Source organism: Ixodes scapularis, unplaced genomic scaffold (genome assembly GCF_016920785.2).
Source record: "Ixodes scapularis isolate PalLabHiFi unplaced genomic scaffold, ASM1692078v2 PGA_scaffold3__209_contigs__length_174095766, whole genome shotgun sequence".
Lineage (NCBI taxonomy): Eukaryota > Metazoa > Arthropoda > Arachnida > Ixodida > Ixodidae > Ixodes > Ixodes scapularis.
The window spans coordinates 148953599-148974630 of NW_024609868.1; the positions used below are offsets into that span (position 1 = coordinate 148953599).

Sequence of the window (21032 nt, forward strand, 5' to 3'; positions counted from 1 at the left end):
ATAGGTGGGAGCACTGATTTGGAAAATGGTGAATGGCAACTGTTGTTATCTTTAAGGTGGACTGCATATTTGCAATACTTTTTCTCACTTAAAAATATGTCTTACTAAAAATATGTAGTATATCCGATGACAAAAAGAGAATGGCTGGGCGTCCTCCAGCACGTGCTTGTGCTTTTCACCCCGCTCTGGACAGATGTGCTCACTCCAGGCTCATCAGGCGCTGAAACGTCATCGAAGGTAGCAGACGGGCTGGAGGTCGAACAACGGAGACTTCTCCCTGCCTTTCTCATGGTGTCAGTGAGTGTGTACTTCTATACTCTAACTTTGGTTAACCTGCACAGAGCTGAGTAGAATAGCCTTGGCAAGTGCCCTTATTGCATATGCATTTGTACAGCTGAGGCACTTTCTGAATCAAGAACACCCTACTGAAAAAACCCGTATAAAAATTCATACGGGTTGACCCGTAGAAATCATACGGTGTTATGGGATACGGGTCTCCCGTATGCTAATGGAAACCCGTACCTGTATGGGTTCAGACACAGGAACCTGTACCTGTACGGCTTGACCCGTTCAGATACAGGAACCTGTACCTGTACGTGTTGACCCGTTCAGATACAGGAACCTGTACCTGTACGGGTTGACCCGTTCAGATACAGGAACCCGTACCTGTACGGGCTGACCCGTTTAGGTATAGGAACCCGTACCTTACAGGTTGACCCATTTAGATATAGGAACCAATATTTATACAGAACCACCTGTTCAGATAGAGAAACCTATATCTTTATGGGTTTATCTGTTTGGATGCAGTAATGAGAATCAGCATGGTGTTAATGGTTTGCATATTGACGTATGGATCTATGCAGGTCTAACAATTCACATGCATTTGTCATGCAAAGAATGAGCTTGAGCCAGGTAATTTCAGGTTATATGTATATTCAAGGAAAGCGAAATTGGACGAGTTGACAAGAGTTCATCATGACTTACAGCGCGACTCGGACAAGGACAAACAGAGGAGATAATACAGGACAAGCACTGCAGTCGCGCTGCAAGTCATGATGAAAGCAAATTGGCATACTGCAGAAAATCAACAAGAAGCTTGACCTCTAAGCAAGCCTAGAAGTCAAGCTTCTTGTTAATATCCTGCAGCAGCTCCCGCACATAGTGGTTCATCTGGGCTGCCCTCTTTCCCGGAGATGCCTCCCGAGGATGTCTCCGGATGTACTCGTTGAAGGCATCTGCAAAGGAAAAGAATACAACAATAAGTCATGTATTGCTCTCATGTATATCTATAGTTGCCTGAAAAATTAAATATTTTACTTCCTGCAATTATAATTGAAGCAATTTTCACTACAATTTATGCTTTGTTAATATGTTGTGATACCATGTAACCCCCAAGAGCAACTTAAACGTGATTAGGCAGTCTGCTTAAAACAATACCGTATTTACACGAATGCAGGTCGACCTTTTGTTCAATTTTTGAAAATCTGAAGTGTGGGGGGGGGGGGGTCGACTTATAATCGAACCAAAGCATTCCACCGTTGGAAAAACGAGACAACTGCGATATCATGAATACCTCGGTTTGTTACGAGTTCAGCCGGCTGTAACTCTAACATTGCACTATTCTTCGTGCTCATTTTACAGATTATTTTTTATTCGCGTGAACAAGTATTATTGATAGCGATTCGGAAATTAACTAAAATATATGGCGGTAAACAGCGCACGGCACGCCCGACTCCCGGGGGGTGGCGGCACTTCTTGTAAGAGCCACTCCGGAGGCCGCTGGAAGAACAGCCTCACCGGCTCACTCACCCCGCGGCTTTTCGCAGTTTTTCGTGCGATTCACGGTAGCACATCGTTTGATCGAGTGACGAGATCATGCTAGAGCGCTAACTAGGTTTCTTTTTGTATTGACACGGGTGATCCGGGCAGTTTAGGTTTTCAGTGCTCGTTCACTCAGAAGCAACCAACAACTGCGCTGTTCGACGCATGTTCGACCCGTAGGAGGGGGTGATGCTCCAGTGGAGTCAGCAGTGGCGCGGGCTCTTAAACTGTGACGGCAAACAAAGAGGCTTCCGTAGGCCAAAGTCTGGTTCCGGAGTTGGAAGTCAGGCTTGCAACGTACGCTGCAAAAGTGTGCAATCTGACCCTACCCGTGACGTCCAACGCGATCACCGAGCAAGCGCAGAAGATGCGATTGATCCTGTCATTTGCGAAGTGCGAGATTTTGTTGGACGCCGCCACCGATGTGCTTCGAGAAAGTGGCAGTGATGATGACGGGACTGATATCCTCAGTGCGGACGAGTCGTAGTCTAGTCGTGGACGGAGCGCGAACGACAGGGAGCAGCTTCAGTTGTCCCGCCTCCAGCGTGAACTTCCCAGTTTCGATAATCGCCACCGGTCTGCAAACGGCACGGCGCCGTTTCGCACGGGAGACAAGAGATGGCGCAAGCGGTCGTGACGCCAACTGACGCCAACGAACGAGCAGACGACGCCGAGAGCCGGCGTATATAGCAGACAAGGAACTGCAGTTCCTCGTTGTTACCGAGCCTGTTTTTGTTTCTGCGACTGTCGCCGCCTGCGGAACGCGCGTCGCTTTTGAGTCGAAAAGATAGTCTGCTAAAAATGCTGGCTCTCAGCGCCAATTTGCTTGTTCGTTGGCGGCGTTCGTTGCGCCATCTCTTGTGTCCCGTGCGAAACGGCGAAGTGTTGTCTGGACTTAGCTATGTTTCCGTAGGAGCTAAGCCTTTTTCTTTCTTTACTTTTTCCTCAGGTAAGCTCGCTCTTTGCAAATTTTACAAAAAAAGAATGCACCATCTGTGGGCGACGCTGCACAAAGTCGTAGCGCGATAGGTTAAGAAACCGAGTTTTCCGGTCGATTTAAAGAGCCTGCCGTCTCCTTGTTTCATCCTGTAGATCGGCCGGTTCAGGCTAATCGAACAGACCTAGTGTGACCTTCCACAACTATGCACTTGAAGTTTGCTCAACAGTGTGTTCCTTGCATTTCAGTGCTTGTAAAAATTATAGACCCTGGAGCGGGGGGACAAAAAGGAAAAGAAACACACAAAGCTCCAGAGCTTCGGGTCTGTCTGTCCCATTTTGTCACCACGTTCCCGGGTTACCACGTGTATCCTTAACCAGCTTGCCTGCCTGTTAATTAAAATAAAAGTATGTTCTATAAAACCAATTATCTATTTTCAGTAATGAACATGGGCCTCCGATTGCCTAGAACCTCGAATATATTTCATGCCCCACAATGTCAACATGGAAACGAGTGAAAGCAACACTGAACACACAATTCTCGGCCAGCATTTTTTGTGCAAAAGAAAGATTGAGGCGCAATTGCTCTTTATGGGCATGTATATATATTTCCAACACAGATTTCACATCAAGAACCATTTAACTAATTTAATATCCGTGTCATGACCCTTCAATGGTCCAGTCATACGAGCTACTTCTCTGGTAAGAAAACTGAGCCTGTAATAGACTAGAAAGGATGAACACCCACGACGAGAAGGCGGTTCAGAAAATATGGGCAGTACAAAAAAGGACAGAGTCAGACATAGTTGGGTTGCAGCAGTTCTAGTGATCAAACAGACTGACTTTCACAACTTTGCTAGTGGCCTGTTCGTTACAAAAGAGAGAATAGGTGCCTCCCAGTACAGTTTTTCTAAAAAGATACGAGGGGCTCACTGTTACTCCACGAGCCAGTAGGAAGTCCTGCGAGCGGGCCTCTGATATCAGGGACCTCCTCCAAAACTTGTGGGGATTAGCAGATATTTTCAACGCAGAGCATGTTACTATAAAACCTCCACAGTGTGAATACATCAAACCACCAAGCAACCTAGATGACCGTGACAAGATCACTATTTTTCTTCCTAAGGCTAGAGCTAGTCGAACTATGACCCTTCAACAGCCTATAACACTGAAACATCTGAAAGCCTTGGAATATTTTATCCCATTAATTTTGTCTTATTAGCCATCAGGCTCGATTGTCTCAAGTATGAGACACCTGTGAAAAGTGGGCGCTTACTCCGGACTGCTCCCAACTTGGCCGGTGTCAGCGCCCTCTTGGCCACGGCGCCCTTAAAGCGCCGGCATGGCACCCCAGTCGTACTTCGGCCATTCAGGTTTTCCCGGCCGAAGACCAGCTTGGTCGCCTCTTAATGAACATGGAGTCCCCCCGGGCTCCCATGATGTATGAAAGCTTCTCCTTTTCCACTAGAACACCATGGCCAAGGTGAACCTAGAAATAGATGTATGTATAGGTTAAATAGCATTTACCACAAAAATCTGGTGCTATGATGGCCCTTTGAATGGAGGGACTGGATAAATCGGTTTCCTAACAGATTGATCACAATGAATTTTATCATTTTTTCCCTATAAACCAACACGCGGCTCCGATGTCACGCCTCTGCGGTGGCGCTGTTGTCGCCACGGCGCATGTGCAAAAGCTTCACCTCACGCAGATCTGGTTTCTCCGCACGCGCAGTGCCCACACCTGGTGTGGGCAAATGCAGGCTTGTTTGTAAACAGCGTGTCGGTCTATAGTGTGGATGCAAACACCTTACGACATAGACCAGAGGTCTCCAAACCGATACGGCCCGCGGAAGTCTTCCGACCGCCCCTCGGCTGGCTGCGGTTTTCTAACTAAAGCCGGGCTTGCAATGGTAATGAGATAGAAAAACAGAGGATTAAGAGAAGGCAAGCGACAAGGCAATGCGATCTCAAGGCAGAGCGGCCAAACGAGGGACAGTCTCTCTCAGAATAGACCAATCTCACCAAGTGTTCCACGCATGCGTGACGCCACCATAACTGTAGTCCGTAGGAGGCAGATGCCAGTTCACGAGACAGCTCATGCCGCCTCGTGCTCTGCTCGCGCAGACCTCCAGCAGGGTTGTGGCGCGTGCAGAAAGACTACAGCTCCCACGATGCATGTCGGCAGTGGTGGCGTACTCAAACTAGGTGTGAAATCGGTCTATTCCCCGCGTGCGGGCCGGGGGTACCAGTAAATAACTAATGAATATAACAGAAGTACCAGTAAATAACTAATGAATATTCATGACAAGTATTTCCGACGGTTGGCGAGACGTAAGCTGAATCTTTCGGGCGAAATCCAATGCTGTTAGCAGACCGTCTGGTCACCTTTCGACCAGTTGCCCAGTTGCATCGCTAGGCACAATCTGCCACCCGATTAAAGCTCAGCCTCGGTGATGTGGTAATGCCTCGACCAGCTTCTTCACTCCCTCCTCCTCCTCAATAAAAAAAAACTCCTTTCTCCCCAATGACGAAAGGATGTACTCTGGCCGGGCTCATTGGAAAGTGCATAGTTACAATGTTGTGACTGACTGCACAAACCTTTTACACTTCAAGGCCTCATCTATGTGACGGACAATAACGTCTTGGTGTGGACATGATTGTTTGACGAACTGCAGAAAAGTATTTCTCTGGTCAATGCAAGAGTGCTGCGGAGCAAAACGGGGTCATCAGCAACAAGGAACAAACTCTCAAAGCTCCATTTGCAACCTAAACGAAGGAAAGAGAATTATAGACACCTCTTGAACTGATTGATACATTGAAGCAAACCAGCAGTATATGCTTAATTTTGTTTGCGACCAAGAAAAAATTAAAGGTTGTTTTGATCTCCTGGATAAAGTGCGAGTACACATAACATGTAGTGTGTGAAGTGGGCAACCGAAAGTGCCTACACGCTTACCCAGCGGTGCCAGCAGCTGCTCCTGCAGTCTTCGTGACAATGCCCTCTCAATCTGGAGCTCCTGCTCCAGGTTCACAACCCTCTGCTTTGCTGTCTTTAGTTTCTCCACGAGTCGGGCGTGGTCCACGAGCGATACACCGGACGTCCCGTCCTCTGTCTTCCTCTTCTTCTTGCATTCGCCCTCGCTGCCCACCGCAGAGGGCGGCGACATTTCAATCTGAAAAGGAAGAAAGGTCCAGGTGTCTCGATATTTAATATAAACTTCCAACACGGGATTGGGACAGACGTAGTTCACATTAAATTGCACCCCCCCCTCTTTATCTTTTTAGGAGGTGTAGGTTCCAGCCCTCTATCTGTGATTGCTCTCTCTCCCTGAAAAAATGCTTCCAGGTGCCCATGACCATATATCCGATATTCACTGCCATTTCAGGAAATAAGACCTTGTGTGAAACAGCTTGGTGGTCTAACAGCACTGTGCACACGGCCATCTTGGTAGTGTCAAGTATCTTGAGTTTCGGTTTCTCAGCATTTCCCAGGAATGGACACTCTGCAACTAAGTGCGATTCAAAAACTTGTTGTTTTTTTTTACTTCCGATTATCCAACGTGGACAAGGGACTAAGCAGTCATACCTTTCATCTCCGAGGACACTTTAATTCATTTTTTTCAATGCAAATACGCATGAAGCTAACTGTTTAGCGGTAGACTGCTCCACGCCAATACATGCGACTCAAAGTTAGTACAGTATTTCTTTTTTAGTTGTTACTGGCGAAATGTTTTTTCTTTTGGAATGCTTTGTGTTTTTTTAAAGGAAACTGTGCTCACGGCAATATTTTTTAGGCGTTGCAGAGCTCAAAATAGTTTCAGACAGTATTGACCTCAACACAGTTGATGGATGTTCCGCTATGAATGAAAATTTGTTCAACCCCGGTAGAATAAGTATTGACTTCCTCAAAACTACCTCCCGAGGTCCTTTGCACTAAAATGTTCTACCTCGGCTGCGGCTGAAGTTGGCAACGCCTGCGTTGCTTCGACGTCCACAACGTAATGTATTTAGCCGCCGCCTACATCGAAGCTTTAGCCACTGCAATGAATCTAAGGCCACATTTGACGTAATCGAACGTGGCGTCCAACAAAAAAGGCAGCAAAATCCCGTCTCTGCGTGTGTTCAGGAAACAGACACGTCGTCAGTGTCTATTGTGTGTTTTATTCTACATGACTGTGCTTTAAATATTCAAGAATATATATCTACAAACTCTCCTCTTTAGTTTTAAAGGTGTTTTACAAACATTGTTTACCGACGCAAGATCAAGTGTCACAATCTCTGCAAAGCAATGAGATTGTTTTCTTGCTTTCCAAAGTAATTATTTTTTTTTTGAAGTACATGACGTTAATATGAGGGCTCTGTGGTGCTCTCAGGTTTTGTCGTTCACTGTGCACCATACATATCTTCAATTATGGTTGGTGGCATAGATTATTAAAACTGTCACCTTTTTACCTCGCTTAACAGCCTTGGTCTCGTCCGCACGCATCGAACTGCTTGCGCATTAAAGGGGCCCTGCAATCATATTTAAGCGTCTACTTTTTTTGCTGTTTCCACGTCGCTTGGGGCTCGGGCAAGCCAGTGGGCACGGACAGAGTAACTAAATATCAGAGCGTGATATTTTAACCGGACGACGCGGAAACCTCCTTCAACGACGGGGGCGACCCACGGTACCGAAAGCGCCCAAAATGTGACGTTTTAGGTCCTGGGCTTACTACTGGTCAGAGCCGCTAAAAGCTTCTTTTTAGTCGAAATACTAAATATAAGCGGCGCGAACCGTTTCAATTATTTATAAAAGTAGCTTTTGTTCAGTATTTTATATCCGAAAAGAAACGAATGCAGTTTATAAAGTACGGAAACAAGAAATGACCCGTCGACATACCCGCCACCAAGCGGTGGAAAAGGCGGCGCACACTAGAAAAGAGTAGTGGGATCAGGCGCCGACACGGAAAAGTCTCGGATGTATGCGGCGGCGCTGCGGTCGTTTACGGGCTGGAGGATCCGACCAGCTCTGAGCGTTCCGAAGGCCTTCGGTGAGAAGCTTTGCCTTGCGGTTTGGCCGTTTCGCGGTGCGGCAGCGCGAAGTGGCTCCCATTTTGAACTGATCTTTACCCCGTGTTTGCTGTCGTTTGTGGCCAATGAAGTGCCATGCCAAATTAGTCTTTAATCGCGCAGCAAAAGCATTGAGCGCCGCTCTGGCCGCCCGCTACATACAGCCTATCCAGAACATGTTTTAGTGGCGCCCTCTCGCTCCGCCGACACGGAGTGCGGCAGCCCGTGAGCGCTCGCTAATCTTACTACCCCTCGTCTAGTTCATGGCCACTCAAGCAACCAAGGCAGTCATGAAGGAGGTTATTTTTTGCTTGTTTTTGTAATTTTAATTTGCCAATAACTTTTAAAATAAAGCGAATTTCGAGAAAAGAAAAGTTTCAGGGTGATTTCAGATAAGATCGACCAAAGGATGGCTAGTCGACATTTTCAAATCAACTGATGTTTTTATATGTTATTGTCTAGTGTCTGGTATGAACGAATCCAAACTTAGTTTTGACTAGAAAAAATACTTGGGGACAGGAAAAATCGTAAGGCATGAGGTGGTGGACAGTTGCATTAACGCGCACTGATGGAGGGGGCCCGTTTGAGAGTGAATAACTAAAGCGATAACATTAGGAGAACTCTAATACGTTTTAGGCGTAAACTATGGGTATAGCTTGCTTGTAATATAAAGTAATAATATTTATTTAAAATTTATTTATTTTTCTAAAAATTAACAAACATGCCTGCTCGAACGACAAATGGCAAACTTTGGAGGTCTGTATCTCATGAAATAATTTAATCATTATGATATAATTTGCAGATATTATTCTACTAATATATAGCTCATATTTAAAAAATAACTAAGGTATCTGTGTGATACACTAGTTAGGATATATTTAGTCAAACATGGAAAAAAAATCAAACAAAGAAAAATTCCGATGCGAATAAAAAAAAAACACCACCCTCGATTTTTTTTTAATTTAGGTAACCTGTTATACTCTATTTCGGCATTCATTTCCATTAAAACATGTTGCATCATTTTATTGAGAAAGAAGATACAATTCCCCAAAGTAGGGTCCTTTTTCAAAGCCTACACTTAGCAGTGTTTTATACAAGAACTGACTCTGAGTTCCAGTTTCATGAAACCAACACACATCTTTTATATATTTTTATTCAGATGAGGCCAATGATAACTAAAGAAATCGTTCACACACTTAAATTAAGGAGAAACTACTGTGTACAAAGAGGTATCATATTACGGACTAGTGATCCGAGAAAAGATCATGCAGCCATCGGCCACTAGGAACTTTGTTTACTTTATTCTCCTGCGACACTATATGCTATTCCCTCTTCCGCTCTACCTTCATCTCTCTCTCTCTCTCTCTCTCTCATATATATTCCTGATATATATCCAGAACAAAAACATGTTCAAGCATTCCCTTTCTGCGTGGTAGTGTTCTGTGGCTAGGAAAAATCATTTCCTCGCTAAGCTCACGATTATGGCAAAATAGTTTGCCGGAAACGGCAGACGACACTCGTCGCTAGTTCTGGCAAAACGGCCGATACAATCTTTTTTTCGCATTTCCCCGCTCGCTGTCAAGGACAAGGGGGTTCGCTTCAACCAGCAAAACATGGCCGCCGACGCCTGTTTACTGAGCAGTCATGCCTGTCGCCATCTCACTCGCTGGCGTCACGGGCGATAATATCAGGCACACAGGGGCACACCAACCGGCAGCATCATCCCCAAATACTCGAGCCTCGCGCAAATACATAGAGTGTAAACACTGTCGCCATGTTATCGTAGTAAGACCGCCCCCCCCCCCCTCCCCCAACGGGGGACTGCAGTACGCGACGGCGTACTAACACAACGGCGACGATATCGACATCGCGGGCTCCGAATTTTCCCATAGTTCTACTCCACGGGCATTTCTCGAAACGCTTGATATTGTGTACGCCCGCCTGGAAGGATTTCAGGCGCGTAGTTAAGATAAGGCGGTTCTCCGCGGCAAAAAAAAGCAATTTCACAAAAGCTTAAAAGCGGCGGCGACGCGTGTGCGGTGAACGCTTGTAGTTTTGGTGTAGACAGGGTGTGTGTGTTCTCGTTGTTGACACCAGCCGGCGATAAGGCACTGCAGGCGGTAGCTCAGTACAGCAAGGGCTAATCCGAGTGACCATCAACGTAACCCCACCGCCAACCCCTCGCGAACCGGTCGCCGACATGGCTCAGGCTGTGTCATGAACCACGTGGTAGAAGCTCGGGTGCTTTCATATCAGCGCGTGGAGGGACGACAGTGCGATTCCGGAAAGTCTTTTTCGAAGGCCGCTGACCACAATTTTTTGTCTGGAGACTTTCCCTCTTTCTTCCTTTGACGTGGATCAAGCTTTGCCGACAGCCTCAGTTGTGACCTCTCTTTTCAAATGTACGTTTGCAGTGAGTGAGCTCCTCAGCCTCGGACTTGTCACTTGTGCACCCAGTAGTTCTTTCACTTGGCAATTATATGCCATCAGTTGGGGTTTAATTTCTATTATTTATGTATACATTATGAAGACGTCCTGGAGCTCCGAACGAGTGTTTTGTGCAGATTACTTTTGCAAACACAAAAAGACTATACCAAAGCAGCGGAATTTTCGAAGTGTTGGCGAGTTGGACCTAAACTCGTTGAAGCAAATTCTTCCGCCTGACTGTTCCACCAAAGTGAGTGCGACGGACTACCTGTGCTACCATTGCTTCATGCACATCACTAAGGAGATCTCGATACGAAGCTCAGAGCAGTGCCCTGACATATTTGTGCCAGCTGAAGAAGCAATTGAAGATCTAAATCGCAGCATACTACCTACAGATGTGTCGCCGCTGAGACAACAGAGCGTCGTAAGAAGTCGGGACAGGCCTGCCTATGTCAAGAGAAAGCAGACAGAACTGGAGCAGGTTGCTGTCAAGAATATACGCTCAAGGCTACGTATTGCGTACGACAGGGACGCACCATCGGGGTCGTCCGAACCAACATGCTCCACATGCACTGAGTGGGTGGACAACTTTCGGCAGGCCTTTGAAACCGCCACCTCTCTCCGGGAACGTTGTCAACTGCTTAAACTCCTGCCGTCAACACAGACGAAGAATGAGGTTCAAAAGGTGATTCCACAGGCCTCAATGTACCTCATCAGTAAATCCCGAAAACTCAAGGAAAAGCATGGCGTGTGGTATGAGCCGGATCCTTACACGAGGTGCAAGGTGAGCCCTGAGAACCTGTCTGCTGCCCTACAGTACTTCACGAAAGACGAGCTACAATGTTCGCGCCAAAGTCCCAACCAGAAGGACGTCATCTCTGTCATGCTCAACGGAGAGAAAACGTTCGTGCCAAAGCGCTTCATGACACGCTCAATACGAGAGGCCTTCCGTATATACAAAGACAAGCATCCCGACTCCGGCGTTGGGCTAACGAAATTTTATTCGTTGCGCCCTAGATGGGTCCAATGTATTCCACACCAGGAAGTGTGCGTTTGTGTGCGCTGCGCCAATTATTATCTTTGTATTGCCGCTGTAGAGAACGTTACAGGCTCAACATTCAACACTGGTGAAATGAACTCGGCATTTCTGTGCGACCCAGCAACAGAACTGTGCCTTCAACGAGACTGTGATCACTGCCCAAAAGGCCAGTTTCTTACACTCCAGGAACTTGATATCCCGGAGGATGAAGAGATTGTGCTTGCAACATGGGAGTCCGGCGACCTTGTGAAAAAAACTTTGGAACCTGAGACTTTCCTAAAAGTCATCCAAGTGACGGTTGGAAGTTGGGTACTTCACAACCATATCCGGCAAACGCAAGGTAAAGCGATCTACGATGAAAAACAGTGCATGCAACGCGGGAGCATTGTCTTTCATTTTGACTTTGCTGAAAACTGGACCATCGTGCTTCCTGACGAAGTGCAAGCATATCACTGGAAAAAAAAAACAAGTTTCGATATTTACATGTGTAGTGACGACAAGAAAATCTACAAACAGCTTTGCCATCATCAGTGAGGGCCTGTGTCACGACGCCGCTCACGCTTGCTTGGCTCTAGAAAAAGTGAAGGAGTGGGTTGAAGACAACGTTGCGGTATACTCGTACGTGACGTACGTAAGTGACGGCGCCGCCAGTCATTTCAAGAATCGCTACCAGCTTCACCAATTTGCAAAGGACGATTGCCCACAAGCCCAGTGGTTATTTTCTGCATCTGGACATGGGAAAAATGCATGTGACGGAGTTGGCGGACTCGTGAAGCACCAGGCCACGCTGAACAACCTGAGAGAACGTTCAGTAAGCGCAATTCAGACGGCCAGGACAATGGTGAGCGTTCTATCAAAGAAACTGAAAGGCGTGCATCTTGTATACCTGGACGAAAATGAGGTTGTTCGGTATCGTGAACAAAAAAAAGAAGAGTGGCTGACGGTGCGCGCCTTCCCTGGCATTCAGTCTTGGCACGCGTGGCGGCTCAGCAAGTCATCAACAGAAGGGACCTGTGACGTATATGTAGCACGGACAGTCGGATCTGCTTGGAAGCAACTTTATTAAATGGGTACAGCGAGGAAAACCTTAGCGTAAAGTGCCGAATTTGATTTCCCAAGGACTGCTCATTTTGAATGCAGGGACATCTTATTTATCACATTTTTCTTCACGGGGTATTTAACCTACTGTTTTTGTTGGTGGTTACCAATAATTTTTATCTGATCACTATAAAAAAAAATCCCAAAATGTTATCCTCGAGCAGGATAAAATATATCGGCTTGCCACGATTCATTCATACACCGAGAGCATCAAAGCTGCTCCAGTTAGGCACTATGGCATCCGTCACCTGAAATTGTTTGTAATCGTAAATACACAGCCAACCTAAATATCTTACTATTATATCTTTGTTTTTGTGTGTGGAAGTAAAGTTATTTATTTTACTCTAAATGTAAAATATACCGGAAGGTACAACTTCACACTGCATCATCTTTTCTCAAATCATTAATCTCTAATATGATACCACTTTGTACGCTTATGTAAAATGCTGTATATAGTTTCTCCTCCCTTTTACTGTGTGACCGATCGCTCTTTTTATCAATGACCTCATCTGAATAAATGTATTTAAAAGATTTGTGCAAGTTTCATGAAACTGGAACTCAGAGTCACTTCTTGTATAGGACACTGCTAAGTGTAGGCTTTCAAAAAGGACCCTACTTTGGGGAGTTGTTTCTTCTTTCACAGTGCAATGATGCAACATGTTTTTAATAGAAATGAATGCCGAAATAGAGTCTAACAGGGTACCCAAATTTAAAAAAAATCGAAGGTGGTGTTTTTTTTTATTCGCATTGGAATTTTTCTTTGTTTGATTTTTTTCCCATGTTTGCCTAAATATATTGTAACTATTGTGTCACTCAGATACCTTATTTATTTTTTCAATAATAGCCATATATTAGTAAAATAATGTCTGCAAGTTATGTAATAATAATTAAATTATTTCATGAGATACAGATTTCCAAAGTTTGCCATTTGTCGTTCGAGCAGGCATGTTTGGCAATTTTTAGAAAACTAAATAAATTTTTAATCAATATTATTACTTTATATTACAAGCAAGTTGTACCCATAGTTTGTTTGTAAAACGTTTTAAAATTCTCCTAATTTTATTGTTTTAATTATTCATTTTCAAACTTGCCCCCTCCATCAGTGCGCGTTATTGCAACTGTCCACCTCTCCCTGCCTTACGATTTTTCTTGTCTCCAAATTTTTTTTCTGGTCAAAACTAAGTGTGGATTCGTTTATACCAGACACTAGACAATGTCATATAAAAACATCAGTTGATTTAGAAATGTCGACCAGCCACCCTTTGGTCGATCTTATCTGAAATCACCCTTCATTAAGTTACTACGTTCACTGCACTCAGGTTCGGTGCAAATTAAAAACCAGTAAAAAGTCCTTGCAGGGCCGCTTTTAAGAAAAACGCAGGCTGTCATTACAACGTTCCGAAAAGAGAAGAATAAAAAAAGAGAGGAGTTAAGAAACGAATTTGGTACAACTTCGTGAAAAGGTTAGAGCCCATTTCAATAGTAGTAAATGGCTTCACGCTGCGCGATAACGTCCACGTGTTGACACCGATTGTTTCTGTCAAAAATCTCAAATAACAAATTAAAAAAAAAAGTGAACCCTGTTTATGTAATTGAAGGTTTTTCACTACGGAACGCAGCAACGCGTTGGCATCGCATCTCTCGCACGAAGTGCGGTCGCTTGTTTACATGACGTCTTTGCCCGTCGGGTCACCAGTTTCGTTTTCTCGCCGCTAGCAAGATTGCAGACGTAGTTCTTGGTGCTCTACATTTTGCATATAGTCTATTCCTGTATCGTCCTTTACAAACTCTAGTACGTCTTGCGCTAAGTGAACCAGTTAACAGAAAACACTGTATAGTCAAACGAAACACTATGATGAAATATTATGTATAAAGAATACTTCTACATTAGTTAGAAAGCAAATTACGATTATACTACTTTGCACCCAGGGTACTTCCAACCTTAGTTGAAGTACAGTCGCCGGCAAAAGTTTGCGGGGCGCGGGAGCGTCAGCCAAAATGACTGGTTGCGCCTTCAGACGGTGCGGGGCCACTCTCAAGATTCACGCTTCCGAGAAGGTGTTTTTTTTTCGTGCTCTAAGTCATGTCTGTTTTGCTCGCTTACGCCTGACGTGCACGAGATAACCGGGGCCGGCGCAAGGTGCCACTATGACAGCTATCATGGCCCGCGTCTGCCTCAGCCACCGTGATGGGCGATGGAGCTCGCGCATGCTACAGATAACATTTCGCGGCACCTTGCGCCAGTCCCTGCCATCTCGTGAGTGTCGAACGGAAGCAAGCGAAAAAAATCATGACCACGAACAAGAAAGAAAGCGTACGCGCAAAGTGCGGGTCTTGAGAGTGGCAATGCGCCGGGAAAAGGCACAGCCAGTCTTTTCGGCTGGTGCTCCCGTGCTTTGCAAACTTTTACTCCCGACTGTACATAACCTCTCAGTTACTTTGTACTTGCAATCAAGTACTTTGAAATACGATAGCATTTATAAGCAAACTCTATGCACTTTAGGCGTCCACTAGTCGGTGGATTTGAACCTGCTTTTGAAATGAGCACGTACCAGCATAATATAATATCAGAAAAGAAATACATGCCGCCGGCACTGGGTTTCAAACCCACAACTGTTGGTGTCGAAAGCCGGGCATCGTATCCGTTTCATGAGCACACATGTGTAAGCATTTGCAAGAGAGTTACGAGTGCAGGCAAGAGCTGTGTTTATGCACGTGCCAGTGCTTCAACGCCAATGTTACCATAGCAATGACAATGTGTGTAACATCTAGTCGCAGTCGCACAGCTGAGGAGAGCTGTGTGAACCCAACTTGAGCATCATCTATCGTTCTCAATAAGCGAATGCAGGTCTCGCCAGAGGAACGTCTATGCAAGTGTGCTGAAGCACAGCGACAGCGAAGTGCCTAGGACACTTCGGAAATATGTTTGTTGAAAGCTAGACAGGCAAGTGGTAACAAGATGACCATTGAAGTGGATGAAACGGTCCAAGAGAGGTCATTTTGGCTGCAATGCAAGCAGGACACCAGACAAACGAGGACATCTTGCAATAATGGAGAAGAGATGCAACTTCGAGTACAGCAAGATTGAGACTTACGGCAGGCGAAAACATCTCGTAAAACTAAAGAGGGTCAACTTCAGATACAATGCGATCGAGACACCAAGCAGGAGAGCATGTGTCTTGAAATTGAAAAGGGACAACTTCGGCTACAGCACAATCAAGACCAGGAGTGGCCCAGCTGCGGCTCTTTGTGTGTTTGCGGTCTGCTTTCATAGAGCGTATCTACCCTCCGGATCTGTGTATCAGAATAGCAAGCAATTAAAAGAAAAATGTCTATACAAATAGCCCTGACCAGCCATAATGAATTAACACAATTACTCGTGAAGCAAACAAAATGCAAGATATTCCTGAGCATGACCAAGCAATTTTACTCATAATTACTGCCCACTGGGGCCATATGTTGGGCTTTTCTGTCCCCTTTTCCAAAGGTAATGGAAGTGAAGTCTGCAGCCGATTTGAAAAAGGGGCACAAAATACCAACATAAGGCCCCTGGTTCTGAACAGAATAGAAGAACGAGGTAATAAAACAGCCTAAGGCGCACATATACCTCGAACTTGGAATTCAGAATCATGGGGATCGCCATGTGCTTCTTCTTAAGGGCTGCTATCAGGTCGTCCCGTGTCTCTGTAAAACAAAACATGCGCATTGAATTACGTCTCGAAGTCCTTGTGTTTGTCCCCTTTTTTCCCCTCTTGTATCCGGGTTTACAAGTATGGCCGTTCACCAGCTAGCCTGCGCTATAACCCTTATTTCAACAAGACTTTTCGTTGATACCTTTACAAATTAAATGCACCACCTAGTTGAACTTACGTGTAACTTTTGTCGTAGCTTACAAAGCCGACGTGTTACGATTTATTTTAAGTGCGTGGCTGCCATCTGGACCACCCTGTAGTTCAATGTAAAAACCCTTTGCTTTCGCCACCCAGTTCTTTGAAAATCGTGCGCAGGGACATATTCGTGCCTACCGAATTTCGCGTATTCTAGACGCCGGAACGGGGGACGCCAGAACGGGGCCCCACGAACTTTTCGCTTTGCACGTGTCCTTAGATTTCGCTTATTTTAAGGACGCGTGAATTCGGCAAACAACTCGGGGCTCGCGAACATTAACGGTTAGCAGTAAACGTTGTGCTTCGAGCCCTTCATGCATAGAAAAACTTACCGCAAAGCATCTGGATTTTAGCTTTGTAGTAGCCTTCCCCGGCGCACGCTCCAGTGGCCTTCCAATACACGCTCTTCAGAGCGTCGGGGTCGAAATCCTCCACTCGCTGGCTTGAATTTCTTAATGCGGTTTACGCTTACGATAGCCTTTGCGCCATCAAGGTAAATCACGTACGCGTAAAACATAGTGACAATGAAATAACCCTGATGTGTCTTTGTCTGCTTTCGTCCTGAACACCGATCGCACTAGTCCAGAGCTGCCAGAGCATCCAAGAGCACTGGCCAGCTGGCGTGGGCGGCGTGGGTACGTAAAGGTTGGACTGGATTGAACTCATTCTGCCTTGTTATATATCAGTACTATTATTACTCGAATAATTTTTAAAACATTTAAAATGATAAAAAATTTACCATGTTCAGTTTATTTGTTGTTAAAAAAAACGTTGTTTGTCCGACGTTGGTGTCTGGTTGCAGCAATGAAAGCCAATCCAATCCGATCTGAAATAAACCGAAACCAAGGTAATTTTTGCCGAAATTCGAAGAATATTTGAATGGGCACCTTTCCAGTAGGTATCAAACTGATATCGGTCATATTATGTGAGAAACAAAATTGTACGGGCGGCCGCAGTACAGGGTTTAAAACTATACAGATAAAAAAAAAAACGAGAAAAAAACTCCCGTTTATCTCGGTTTCGCTTTCCATGGCTTTGGCTCTTTTAGAAAAAAAAAAAACAAAATCGTATGTGCGTGCTTTTCGTGCTCAAGGTGTGACGAGTGCTAGTTCCTAGTCGGGTGCATTCGAGACCACGACAATGGAATCGGCGCCCAAGAGAAAGCGTAGGAAGAACTATTTGGAAAAGGGTGAGCCGTTCATAATTCCGAGTTCAACGAAATGCCGAAACCAGACCGAGCGCGGTCTTTGCCTGGAAGGAAGCATTGCGCCCGGCGGCGACGCTTCACCTTCTCCATCTACGTCTGGATAGGGGCAGCCCACATTGTCCACTTCCGACGACCCTGCCGAAGAACTCGGTGACCAACTCGAAACTGGTGCTTGCTTTGATGAGTCATTGGATGAATCGAGCAACATGGAGACAGAACTTGATCATGGCGATCCCTGCCAGCAGGACATCATCAATGAAGAACATGACGTTCCCGGCAGTGTGTCGCCCCCCGCTTACGATGAAGCACAATGTCTCGCCGACAGCTTTGCGGAATACGGCAATTCCACACTACCTCACTCAACGACAACCAAAGCAGAGGCTGTTGCCCTCATTATGTCCTTCCTGACGTCGGAAAACTTGACTTGGTCAGCGCTGGAGAAACTACTGCGTATGGCAAACGCAATGTTCGGTGTTGGAAGTGACATGCTTCCGCGCAGCAAGTATCTATTCCGGAAGCTTTGGGCGCCCAAAACTGAACGTGTGGTAAAGTACCATTACTACTGTAAAAGCTGCGGATCGTTGCTTGATTCAAGCGAGCATCAAACCACCAAGTCTGTGCCAAGTGTGCAATGGCATGGGATCTTGCAAAGGCCAAAAGCGATGGCTGCTTTTTCATCACAATGAGTTTGCAACATCAAATACAGTAGATAATAAGCGAAACAAATCAAGTGCTTTACAAAAACTTGGTAAAGCTCAGGGAAGAAGCCCAGGCTCCCTCTGATATCATTCGGGACATCACAAGCGGAGCAGCTTACAAGCACCTCCAGCAGACGGGTGTGCTTGAGTGGCCTGACCTAACTATCACGTTTAATACGGACGGCAGCCCATTGTACAAGTCTTCAAGATCCTGCGTCTGGCCAATCCAGCTTATTATCAATGAGCTTCCACCAACCGTCCGGTTCGACCACTGTGCCCTGGCAGGACTTTGGTTTGGCTCAACCCACCCGGACATGGGCCTCTTTATGACAAAGTTTGTTGAAGAAGTGACGTCTCTCGACACCGTAACCTGGGAGAGCGACTCCACTGTCATGACTTCCAAGGTCCATGCTCTATGCTGCTGTGTGGATGCGCCAGCGCGGGCTGAAGTTCGCAACCACACCCACTTCAATGGGTACTTCGGGTGCCCCTGGTGCTTGGCTAGTGGAGAGCACTTGGGGGGTAAGTCTCTCGCTGTTACATTCTGTACACTGTTTGCTTCTCTTAACTTCCCGTTGGTTGCGCTCATTGCTTTTGGACTCTATTTAAATGTGCCAAGTCAAACTCTGCTGCTCTTGTTTTACACTTTTAGGAAGCCTGCGTTATCGAGGCGCCGTACCAGATGAAGAGAGGACTCCTGAAGGAGTGCTGAGAGACATGAAGCTGGCCCTCCAGAGTGGGGTGTCGGTCAACGGGGTCAAGGGACCTTCTCCTCTCGCCACCCTGCCCAACTTCGACCTGGTGTGGGGTTTCAATGTAGACTACATGCATTGCGTCTTGTTAGGCGTCGCTCGTCAGTTCACGGAGTACTTGCTCAACTCAACTAATTGCCACGAGGACTTCTACATTGTTAAGTTTCGTATAAACATATTTAGTGTGCGAGTTGCGCGCTAAGTGAAAGAACAGTTTGAGCTGAGATACCATACTACTCGGACGCAAATTTCACAATAGTTGTGAATTAGAATTTATTCTCACAAATTTAAGAACGATTGCAGTTTATCAGAAATTATTTTACATGCATGGGTGACACTGCAGCACATAAGATAGATTAAAACTGTAGTAAAATAAATAGGAGATACCCATGAAATATATTTATTGTGCATGGTTTGTCTTTGCCACCATATATCCACAAAAGGGAAGTGTTATCATGGCCATTGGTTACATTCCTATTAAGTCTGGTGTAGCGGATTGTGCTGTACCCTACATATGCCAGTGTTTTTGAAGCATCTATCAAAGGCAGAGACTTTAGTTATAACCGTTTCACGCCAAGGTTTTGAACCTCAGCGTTCGAAAACCTGCTCGCATCCAGCTTGGTGTGTAAGTTCACCTGCCAACTGTGCATTTTTTACAGCCAGTATCCACCAAGGACGATGCATGCTTAGCTGCCTCGTCATTATGCGCTTTCTGCACTTTCTTTATCATGTGTTGCTTTGTCGGGGTTGCCACGTGATAAGAGGTGCCAAAGTAGGTTTCATTTCAGTGGAAGTGCAAGCATAGCAGAAGCTACGAGAGCGAGTTCCACGCCTTGGAAGTGCCTGTCAGCTACGCACGAGGGCTTATGCAGTGCAAGAGTCATTCAGGGCGACATGCACACACGTGTAGCTTCTGCCTCACTCGCACTCGTGCTGAAACCGTGGCTGAAACACTTCATAGGTAGACGACTCTGGCTAGGTGTAGGCTTTGGGTGCAGTCAGTAGGGTTGCAAATACACCCACACTTTTGGCAGGGCTTGCTCAAATTTGGTCAGATTGTTGGAGCAAGTAAGTGGAGAGGGGGAAGGTGGGGAGACAAAGTGCAGGGGTCAAAACTGGGGTGTTTTACTGAAATAACTCCGCATTTCACCCCACTCGAGTACTAATTATGGCGGCTATCCCTTCGAGCTTATGCATGACGATGTTTGCATCCACGAAATTCGTACCAAGTTTATTTTCTGCCACACATTCTGTGTTACCAGTGCCATTATCACAGTAGTGCAGTAAAGGGGTTAATTTTTTTATGTTTTTGGATTCACTTGAATGCACTTTGCCTTTAAGTTTTAGCTACTGCCTGCTCATGCTTATTTCTAGCTTTTCATTATGTAGGTGCATGATGTTGCTTCAGCTAGAGCAGTGTTTGTATGATGAGGCTTATTCAGCTTGCACTGAGGCCACATTCTCGTCTGCATGCCCTTTCTCGCTGTACTTCAACTCCTCATTGCAAGTATGTCTCAGTCATTGGTGTTCATTTCTGCCTATGTTGTTTAAGACTCTACAAACATTACATATTTGGCACGAACAAGCAATTGTTGACCATGATGAATTACCCTGATGCTGGTGGGAAAAGAAAGCTTCGAAAAGTGAAAGGAAAAGGGGTCAATGGCTTAGCTAGCTTGTACTACTTAGCCTTGGTTTTATAAAATCACTGCTTCATCTTTGCAGCTTTAAACGGGGGTGCAACGATTTTATGATTAAAAGAATTTGCATCTCGTCATTTTTTACGTTGTTTATTGTGTCCTGGAGGATAGAAAAAACACCTCCCTCATTAAAAATGTTGCGATTCCGCTGCATAATCGTAAAGCAAAAGTTTAGCTTTTTCCCCCACCTGCGGCCGCATGGTGGCAGCCGAAAGAACTACAGCGAGAAGATTACGTGATCTCGCTCGACTCTAAGCTGCAGCATAACGCCCACTAATGTCAGCAGAGAGAGGGAAAGGAAGCGTCCTCCGAGAGAGCACACGGGAACCTACACGGCACCCCGAATGACTTCACTAGGAGGGGGACCAGGTGTGACCCTGAAGACTGTGAGTGAGTTGAGGGGTGCTCCAAATGCCAA

The 21032-nt window shown here is 45.7% G+C and overlaps 1 pseudogene; it reads right to left on the reverse strand.

Moving 5' to 3' along the window:
* Window positions 1-1045: 1045 nt before the first annotated feature.
* LOC120847662 lies at window positions 1046-16923 on the reverse strand (annotated as a pseudogene).
* Between the last annotated feature and the right edge of the window lie 4109 nt (window positions 16924-21032).